Below are 10,798 nucleotides of genomic sequence, written 5' to 3' on the forward strand. Positions count from 1 at the left end.
GCAGAATGCCATTAAGGGCATGGGGGGATTCTTGTGAACCTTTAGTGGACTCCCTACACTTCCTTGGAAATGTCCTTTGGCTCCAGTGCTCTCTCTTCTTCTACTTCCCCAAGCGTTTCCTGGGAACCTACTATAAAGAACAGTCTTGAACACCGCTTGCCTTCTATCCATGTGTTCTCTAGGGGTACTGGGCTGCTCATATGGCTTCCATTAGTGCTCGTTCATGGATAACTCCTCGTTCTCCTAGAGCTACCACCTCTCTGCCTCTCCTTGGAAGGAATAATTCTTTTTGAATTCACCCTAATTCTTCAGCACAATGGTCTGAGCCATTTAGTTTAGGAGTAAAGAACCACAAGAGTGACAATCTTTGAGGACAGTACCACATTAAATAGCACTATAATTAGTGTCCATAAGGCTACCAGCTCATGTTTGCACAGCTTTATTTTTTAAATACAGTTCTTTACATTACTGGTTTTGTTAAGGCAGCACAAAATCTCTATGGCGACATGCATCAGAATCACCTGCAGGGTTTGTTAAAACACAGAGTGCTGGACCCCACCCTACAGTTTCTGATTCAGTAGGTCTGGGGTGGGGTCCCCAACTCTGCCTTTCTACTAAGTCCCTATGTGCTGATGATGCTGGTTCAGGGCCACACTTTGAGCTGATTTAGAGGGTATGTTTGGCCTCTTGTGTTAGTATTGTCTCTATTTCACATGGGAAGAAATGGGATTTCAGAGAACTTAAATTACTTAACTAAGGTCATACAGGTGGAGGATTTCAGACTCAAATGTAGGTCTTCTAAGAAGAAGCCATATGCTTTTCAACTATGTGCTGTTTTCTCAGATTTTCCCTTAAAAAATTAAGAGAAGGTTTAATACAGTTTAGATTTTAATCAAAACACCTGGGATTAAATACCTTGCCATTCTGACTATTATCGAAAAAGACAAGAGGTGACAAGTGCTCTTGAGGAAAGGGAACCCTTGTGCACTATTGGTGAAAAAGTAAATAAGTGGAGCTACTATGGAAAACAGCATGGAGATTCCTCAAGAAATTAAAAGTAGTACTACCATATGATCCAGCAATTCCACTTCTGAGTATATATCTGAAGGAGATGAAATCACTATCGCAAAGAGATATCTGCACCCCCATGTTCATTGCAACATTATTCATAATAACTAAGGTTTGGAAACAAGCGTTCATCAATGGATAAGTAGATGAAGAAAATGTGATACAAACACAATGAAGAAGGAAGCCCTCCCATTTGTGACAACATGGAACCTTGAGGGCATTATGCTAAGTGAAATACATCAGGCAGAGGAAGACAAACACTATGATTTTAGATGTATGTGGAATCAAAAAAGCCAAGCTCATAGAAAGAGAGTAGATTAGTGTGTCAGGAGCTGGGGCAGGGGGTGAGGGGCGGTTGGGGAATGGGGAAATGTTGATCCAAGGGTACAGACTTTCAGTTATAAAATGAGTAAGTTCACAGCATGGTGAAAGTTGCCGAGAGAGGAGATATTAGGTGGTCTTACCACATGCACAGAAAGGTAATTGGGGTGTTATGGAAGTGTTAACTAACTTCATTGTCGTCGTCGGCAGCCGTCCGTCTCGAGAGACGATGGTGTAGCTTCTTAAGAGTCTATCTGCACCGCTGAGAATGGCTGTGCCGTCCAACTCGGGAGTGATACGGTATCTGTCTCCTCCCGTGTTGAATCGACATCTTGTGATGACGCTGGAGTGTCCTCTCCAGTGAAGCTGAAGCTACAGAGCCTGGGCAGGGTGATATGGAGGGTCTGCTGTTGCCCATGCAGCAGACCCCCCCTCTCTTCGCAGCTGAAGGGTCCAAGGGAAAGACGGAGTCAATAGAGCTTGGCTTCAGGTGCGCCGCAGGAGTTGCCGGTGTTGACTACAACGTCAAACCGCCTTAGGGACTCCGGCTCCGGATTTTCTGTCGGGGTTTACTCCCTTAGCCTTTCCCCTGAAGAGGTATGCCGCAAGGCAGCGGAGGTTTTTTGGAGTCAGAGTTTTCCTTCTCTGATGTGCCCTGACTGGAAGATCGAACCAGCGACACTTAGCTCGCAGGCCGACGCTCAATCCACTGAGCCAAACCAGCCAGGGCTAACTTCATTGTAATCACTTCACAATATATACATATATCAAATAATCACATTACACACCTTAGACTTACACAGTATTATATGTGAATTATACATTAATAAAATTGGAAAAACATTGCCCTTCTGGTTTATTAGAAAATTTATGTATATCGCAAATATTCATCCTTCACAATGCTGGATGAGTTTGGGGGATATCCAGCCTCTTTGACACTTAGAAAATTTAAGTAAGTACTAAGAAATAAGGACAAGTGGATAAAAAAAAGAATACAAGGAGGAAGTGGGTGTTTGGATTGACTGGGGCAGGTGAAGATCCTTTGGTAATGAGCCATGAGAGAGTGGGAAAGCATGGGATTTGGCAGACCAGTAGAAAGCTGGTATTTTAGGAGCATCTCTCTGCAATAATAATTTACCTGGAATGCTTGTGTTGACTTTGACTTGATGTTGCTCTTTGCTAGATGAAATCTGTGATAGTCTTTTCCAGACAAACAAGCAGTCTACTTCCAGGGTTGAAATGTCTAAGAAAAATCTATTCTGTTCATGTTTCTGTGACCGTTTTACTTCTCCGTGGTGATTTCCCCTGAGTTCTTTGTTCCAAGTCCTTTCTGAATTAATTAGAGAATTATTCAATATGATGAAGCCTCCTAAGAATCTCTAAAAGTATCTTAAATAAAATTCTGACATCACATACATCCTTTCATCTTAAGACCTTGATAGTAGCTGCCTTTAATGTGGAGAAATGGCATTAGTCTCTCAGGCCACAACCAGGCTGTCTCATCAGGGTTGGTCAGGAAAACAAAACCACCACAGGCATTTTAAACATGAAGATGTTTAGTACATGACAGAGGTGCTTACTAAATTATGGAAAGGCTGGAAAAGTGGAAATTATGGAGGTTCTCTGCCACAAAGAAGTGGAGAGCTACTCCCACCCGGAATCAAGAACCTGCAGAGAACGTGGCGGGTGGCCTCAAAGCCTCTCCTAGCTCTGCATAGTAGAAATAACAAGAAAACAAAGAGACTGTTGTAAAGACACATCTGGGAAACGTCCATATCCATCTGCTAATGCCACCTGAGGAAGCAGAAAGGATGTCTGTATTCTCTCTTCCCTTTCTGAATCCTGTAGAAGTACAGTGTCATTGTTGAGCCCTAGGACACTTCAAGTTTAACTTTTTAAACAGGATCCACTTGGAAGGTAAAGTTGGTGTCACTACACAGACGTGGTTGTAGCCTCTTCCTCAAATTACCTTCTAGGGGTGGACACATGGGAGTCTGGCCAGAAGTGGAGGTCTTCATGTATCATCACCAAACCTCTGAGCTGTGAAGTGTCACTGCACTTGCAGTTTCAGGATTTGATTTTGCTTGACAGATATTAGTGACTTATTACACAGGGGAACAATTCTTAACATAATTCCTGTTGAATTCTATTTTTCAGCTGTTTTAGACTTAAATAGGCATGCTGGTTTCAAAACTGCAGTCAGTTTTCTTCTCTCACACCAAGTTTTTTCTGTACAGCTTATCTTATGTGACCACTCTAGGCTGGATTGAGCCTGGATCAAGGGAAGCACTAGTGTCCTCCTATTGGCTGAGAGCAAACGTCCCTCGAGTGGGGAGGGGTGGGGGACAGCCTTGGAGACCAGCGACAGGTTCATACTTGCCTAGGCTATTTAGTTACACATGAGACAGTGTGGTGAGAGGTTGTGTGCCGCTCTGTATAGTGAATTGTATTCCGAGGTGTAGTCTGAGTTCTTGTCTGTATACAAGGAGTTAGCAGAATTTATTTTTTTATTTACATATATACTTATTGTCTTTCCTTCAGATCATGTCTGCCTCTGCTATTTATTGTCATAAGTGCCTAAACAACCCTGATTCATTTTGCTATATCTGTGGCAGTTTCATCATTTCCAGTCAAAGGACAAACATCAGAGCATTTGTCAGGCAAGCCTATTTTGCATACTTTAAAGTAAAACTTGGTGATCAAGATAAGTCTTGGGCCCTTCACAAGGTGTGCAATGCAAGCAGTGTGTCGAGAATTTATGGATGTGGATGAAGGGAACACGTGATAAATTGCCATTTGGTATACCTATGGTTTGGCAAGAACCCAGAGATCATTCAAGTGACTGTTACTTTTATACAGTGAAAACATCAGGGTAGAACAAGAAAAATAAATGTAAAATAGAGTATCCTAGTCTACCATCAGCTATGTGCCCAGTGCCTCATTCCCCTTGTAAGAAACAAGGACATAGTGACTCCCAAACCAGTAGAATGTCATTAGTAACAAAGGGCAAATGTAATTAAAGGATCTCAAGGGCAAATGTAATTAGAGGATCTCTGAGAAGGGAGTTGACAGCATTAGTATATTTACAAATCACAATAGGGGCATTTAGATGATCAAGTTAGATTGTAACTCCAGAGTAACCAATAGTGGAGAAACTGGGAAGAAGGAAAGGGGTGGGGAAGCTAATCAATTTCACTTTAGAGTGGCAATTTCACTGTAGGGCGAGGCACTTTACTATAAAACCAGCTTTCTTTGTCTACTTTTCACGCACATTCTCCTGGCTGAGGGTGCGCCCTGCAGACTCGTGAATAAACGCGTCGCTTTGCTGCTCAAGTCCTGTGTCCCGGTTTCTATTGTGAGCATTTCTCACAATCTGAAATCCCAGTGCCAGTTTTCATTGAACTACCCTCTTTTGAAAAACAGGAGTATGGTGAAGAACTAAGCGACAGCAACGATGAAGATTTTGAAGTTGAAGATGACTCAGTTTGTAAGGGATTTGATCAGCATGAGTTGAATGATTTGGCATGAGATTTGCGACTATCCAAAAGGGCTTCAGAACTCCTAGCATCAAGACTGCATGGGAAAAACTTGCTTGAAAAAGGAGCAAAGGCATCCTACTCTCGATCAAGAGAAAGTATATTTCTCCAGTACTTTGGAAGTGACGGTGGCTTTGTGTATTGCCATAACATCCATGGTTTAATGAAGGAGTTGGGAATTACAATCTATAACTCAACTGAATGGCAACTGTTCATCGATAGCTCAAAGCATAGCTTGAAGTGTGTCCTCCGCCACATGGCAATTTATTTGGTGCAGTCCCAATTGGCCATTCAGTTTGTTTTCGTGAAGAATATGAAGACATAAAGTGAGTCATTGACCTGTTGCAATATCACAAGCACAATTGGATCATCTGTATTGACCTTAAAATGGTCTGCTTCCTTCTTCGTCAGCAATGTGGATACACCATGTATCCCTGTTTTCTGTGTATGTGGGACAGCAGAGTTCATGAGAAGCACTGGGTAGAGTCAAATTGGCCTCCAAGATCTGACCTCGAACCTGGTGATCCAAACATTCTACATGAGCCACTTATTGACAGGAAGAACATTCTATTCCAACCTCTGCACATAAAACTGGGTTTCATGAAGCAATTTGTTAAAGCTTTGCCAACTGAAGGAGACTGTTTCAAGTATCTCATTTTGGCATTTCCTAGCCTGTGGTTTGAAAAGATAAAATACCTTAATATGTATGTTTGGTAGCAAAACCTTATTACTTGTACACACTTGGACTTACAGTAACAATATATAGCCTTTATATGAATAAAATAACTCCAAATAAACAGTATATTCAGGTAATTTTTTTCTTTATTTTCCTTTGTTATGTACATTTTGTATGCATTTTGGGACAAAGGGAGGGTATCCTGTACCTTAAAAAGTTGATGTCATAGAGAAAAACTGGGTCATTTTTGGATTCAGATGCCAAAAGCTAGTCAAAAACAAGTGTCAGATACAACTCAACGAAAATTGTGTTCCCCAGTGTTTATATATATATATATATATATATATATATACACACACACACACAGACACACACACACACACTTTAGGATTTTTATTTTTATTTATTGATTTTAGAAAGGGTGGGAGAGAGAGAAAAAGAGAGAGTGAGAGAGAGAGAGAGACAGAGAGAGAGAGACAGAGAGAGAGACAGAAACAATGATTTGTTGTTCTATTTATTTATCCATTCTTTGGGTGATTCTTATATATACTCTGACCAGGGATCAAACCCACAACCTTGGCATATTGGGAGAAAACTTCAATCAATTGAGATTCCTGGCAAGGGCCAATAATTTTTCAAAACAATTTGACAGTTTTACATTTTATATATTATGGAGTAATCTGTATAATGAGCTTGTCTATTAGAAGAAGGCATGCTTTCATAATTTTATGAAAAATATTATGAGATTTAGCAGCAATAAAAATATGTAGTAAGTATATTTAATAGTTGTTACATCTGGGTGATGGGGAGTTCTATTTTCTACTTCTGCTTACTTATATTTAAAAATTTATTTAGTATGACTACATATAACTTTGTTTAAAAATTAAATAACATCATGTCCTGACTGCATAACTCAGTTGGGTGGATGTCGTCCAGCAAAGTGAAAGGTCACTGGTTCAATTCCTTGTCAAGGCACATGCCTGTGTTGCAGGCCTGGTCCCTGGTTGGGGTACATATGAGAAGCAACTAATTAATGCTTCTTTTTTCACATTGATGTTTCTCTTCCTCTCTCCATTGCCCTCTCTCTAAAATAAATGAATAAAAAATTTAAAAAATTAAATGACATCTTAAACACAATGTGTTTTTCTTTTTATTTTTTAATTGTTAAGTATATTTTATTGATTATGCTGTTACAGTCATCCCAATTCTTTTCCCTTTGCTCCCCTCTGCTTAGTACCCTTGTCTCTCCAGCAATCCCACTCCTCTTAGTTCATGTCCACTGGTCCTGCATATAAGTTCTTTGATTTCACCCTTTCCTATGTTATTGTTAACTTCCCCCTATTTTGTACCAACCAATTATGCTTTTTAATCCCTGCATTATTTTCCCATTTCTTTCCCTTCCCCCTCCTAGCTGATAACCCTCCAAATGATCCTCATACCAATGATTCTGTTCCTATTCTGGTTTGCTTAGTTGGATTTTGTTTTTATTTTTTAGATTCAGTTGTTGATAGTTGTGAGTTTGTTGTCATTTTAGAGGTCATAGTTTTGATCTTCTTTTTCTTAAGTAAGTCCCTTTGACATTTCATATAATAATGGCTTGGTGATGATGAACTCCTGTCTGGGAAGCACTTCATCTGCCCTTCCATTCTAAATGACAGCTTTGCTGGATAGAGTTGGTTGTATGTCCTTTTTATTTTATTTTATTTTTTTTACCACCTTGAATACTTCTTGCCAGTCCCTTCTTGCCTGCAAAGTTTTGTTACAGAACCCCTGGGCTGCTCCAGTTGAAAACAAACCCACGGGCTCTTTAGTTAGGGGCCCGATTGCCCGCCGCCAAAATTATAACTCTCAATACCAGAGTTTGGTGAAAAGAAAACGAATTGTTTATTTAATAATTATATAGATTTAGTTATTTGTGGATTTCCGTTGTTAAGTCTTATGCTCTTTAAAACACCCACAAACACATATCCTTGCCTCCCCCCCTTCCAAACCAGGCTAGTTTCAGGGAAGTCAGAGAAACCGTTTCCCTACTTTCCCAACACAGTTCAGCTTTACCAGCAGCTGCCAATCACTCAGTTCTGATTGGGGAGGTCCTTTCTGTGCTGTGGTGCCCTCCAGCTCTCAATGCAGAACCACCTGGATTCTCAGCCTCCTTGCAAACTGCCTTCTTTCTGCAAACCGCGTGGATCTTCTCTCCTCCTCAAAACTGCATGGCGAGAGCCTCTTAAAGCAGCCTGGAGACCCCTTCTCCAAGCCACATGGAGAAGGCCCCTTCACCAAGCCACGTGGAGGGAGCACACGAGAGAGCGAGAGAGCGAGAGCGAGCGCGCGAGCGCACCAGAGAGAGTCTGAGCGCCAGAGCGCGAGAGCGAGAGCCACAGCGCCAGTGAGAGCCAGAGCCCGAATGAGAGCTTGAGAGAGTCTCAGAGCCAGAGCCAGAGAGAGTCTGAGAGCGAGAGTCCCAGAGTGAGAGCATGAGCGAGAGCCAGAGAGAGTCTCAGAGTCCGAGCTAAAATGTCTGCAGCTGCTTATATATCCCTGACTGCGTCATCTGACGCAGTGGGCGTTGCAAACAGTTCTGACCATTCACAGACCCTTACGTAGGCTCTGTGTGCTTTCTCCATACTGTCCCCTGGTTCAAGACTCCTCCCATCTGCCTGAGGCTTTGGATGCATTAAAGCCATTTGCATAAGAAAGACAGTAGCCACCAGCCTCAGGCATGTGGAAGCATTTGAAAAGCTGCTTACTTCTCCCCATCCCCCAGCTGCAAGCTCTGGGGATTTTTGGACTCCCCTGTTTCTGTAACAGTTTCTTTTGAGAAATTAGCTGATACTTGTATAGGTACCCCTTTGTAGGTAACTCTCTGCTTTTGTCTTGCTGCGTTTAAGATCCTCTCTTTATCTTTCACCTTTGGCATTTTAATGATGATGTGTCTTGGTGTGGTCCTTTTTGGGTCTAGCTTGTTTGGGACTTTCTGTGCATCCTGGACTTGTATGTCTATTTCTTTCGCCATATTTAGGAAGTTTTCCTTCATTATTTTTTCACTTAAGCTTTCAATTTCATGCTCTTCCTCTTCTCCTTTGGGCACCCCTATGATTTGGATGTTGGCACGTTTAAAGTAGTCCCAGAGGTTCCTGAGCCTCTCCTCCCTTTTTTCAATTCTTGTTTCCTCATTCTGTACTGGTTGACTGTTGTTTTCTTTTTTATATTCAAAACCATTGATTTCAACCTTGGTTTCCTTCCCTTCACCATTGGTTTTGTGTGAAGTTTCCTTTGTTTCATTTAGCATAGCCTTCACTTCTTCCCTTATGCGTTAGCATATGTGTCAAGCATATGTGTCAAGCCTGTGAGCATCTTTATCACTAGTGTTTGGAATTCTGTGTCTGTTAGGCTGGCTATCTCTTTGTCGCTTAGTTCTCCCACCGGAACCTTGATCTGTTCCCCATTTGGGGCCACACTTCTCTGTCTCCTCATTCTGACAGACTCCTGTGTTTATTTGCCTCTGTGTCCTGGGTAGAGCTGTCACTCCTGTCACGCTGTAAGGGGCAGAGCCTTAAGGATTCATCAGTACGGGGCTACCTGTTTCACCACATTGTGGCGCTGTATGTGGGGAGGGGTCGGAAAGGGAACAATGCTGCCTGCCCAGCACTCTCCCCTTTTCCAGGCACCTCTCTCACTTCCGCACCAGACTGGTGCCTCTCTAGCTGTTGCCCTGGCTGTCATTCCCAGAGTTCGTGGGTCTGTGGACCTCTAGGACTGTGGGAGGAGCCCTTTAAATAAGTGGACTCCGCTGAGAGACCGGAAGTTTCTGCCTCCATCCCACCCCCCCCACTTGTCTGCACAGTCAGAAGCAATGAAGCTTGATTTTCGCCGGTGCTGGCACCATGAGCTTCTGGTCCGGTGAGGAGCTGGGAATGCTCCCCAGGTTTCCCTCCTGACTTTTTAAAATGTGTGACTGCACTTTCTGTTGGCCTGCTGCTGTTGCCACCACACTGCGTCCTCTCTGCCCTGGCTCTGCCTCTCCTACTTGTCCGGATGAGTATTTCTTCTTTATATCTTTGTTTGCTGGACTTCCATGTAGTTTGTGTTTTTTTGGACCTTCTGGTTGTTTCTAGTTTTGAGGTAGTTGTGTTCCTTCTTAGCTGTGGAGGGAGATGCAGTGTGTCTGTCTATGCCTCCATTTTGGCCGGAAGTCCCAATGAAAGCCTTTTTGATGTAGCATTTGTTTTTGTGTCATTTTATCAACCTTTAGTTGTCTGTGCTATTTAGGTAAGGAAAATCACGAATATACAAAACCAATGCTCTCCAGAAAAGGTTTATGAGTTAGATGTTTTCTGAAATAAATACTCAAAGCAAATACTAAAAAATTATTTAAATAATACTTACCTGGCAGGGGAGATACCATGATCACGGAGGTGGTTTTCCCAGGGCGAGGCTTATCCATTGCACTCTGGATGTGCTGACCCCTGCGATTTCCCCAAATGTGGGAAACTCGACTGCATAATTTGTGGTAGTGGGGGACTGCGTTCGCGCTCTCCCCTAAAAAAAAAGAAAAAAAAGAAAAAAGAACAAGAAAAAAATTATTTAAATAGTTTATAAACAATGATTGACTTTTAACCTTAGTAAAGGTGGTAGTATTTACAGTTTGGGGTAGAAATGAAGAGTTCTTTAGAAATGATTAAAAAAAAAACCCAACTCTGATTTTGTTTAAATTACCTTTCCACTAATGTTTCTTTTCTTTTTCAGGAGATGAGCCAAGATACCATGGTGTATTTAGAATGCATTTTATTTTATCAAGTAATTTCTATTGTTCCTATATTTTATAATTATTGCTGACCAATAGAAGTCTTGACTATTCTCTGTGTGTGTGTGTGTGTGTGTGTGTGTGTGTGTGTATTTTTTTTCTCCTCTATGGCAAAATAGGAAAAATAAACATCGGGGATTTGAAGTCAAATTGACCTGAGTTTTAATCCTAATTTGCTGCTTAATTTTGGGGTGTTGGTCACGTGCTCTAAATTCTCTAAACTTGTTTCTTCATCGGTAATATAGAAATAATATTAACTAATACCTACCTCACTGAGTTGTGAGGACTAAATGAACTGCAGTAGTGATTGTTGGTATTATTAATTATAGTCTAATGAAGATACTAAAGAAAGAAAATTATCCAGAGAGCGTATGGTCAAGAATGATTTTTTTT

At 41.5% G+C, this 10,798-nt stretch overlaps 1 non-coding gene across 1 annotated transcript; it reads left to right on the forward strand.

The window, feature by feature from the left end:
* Positions 1-9,979: 9,979 nt before the first annotated feature.
* Positions 9,980-10,143, forward strand: LOC150019902 (U1 spliceosomal RNA). Its single transcript, XR_016509378.1, has one exon. It is a non-coding gene; the product is annotated as a U1 spliceosomal RNA (small nuclear RNA).
* The last annotated feature ends 655 nt before the right edge of the window (positions 10,144-10,798 follow it).

Source organism: Furipterus horrens, unplaced genomic scaffold (assembly GCF_987537825.1).
Source record: "Furipterus horrens unplaced genomic scaffold, mFurHor1.1.pri manual_scaffold_2, whole genome shotgun sequence".
In the NCBI taxonomy this organism is placed as follows: domain Eukaryota; kingdom Metazoa; phylum Chordata; class Mammalia; order Chiroptera; family Furipteridae; genus Furipterus; species Furipterus horrens.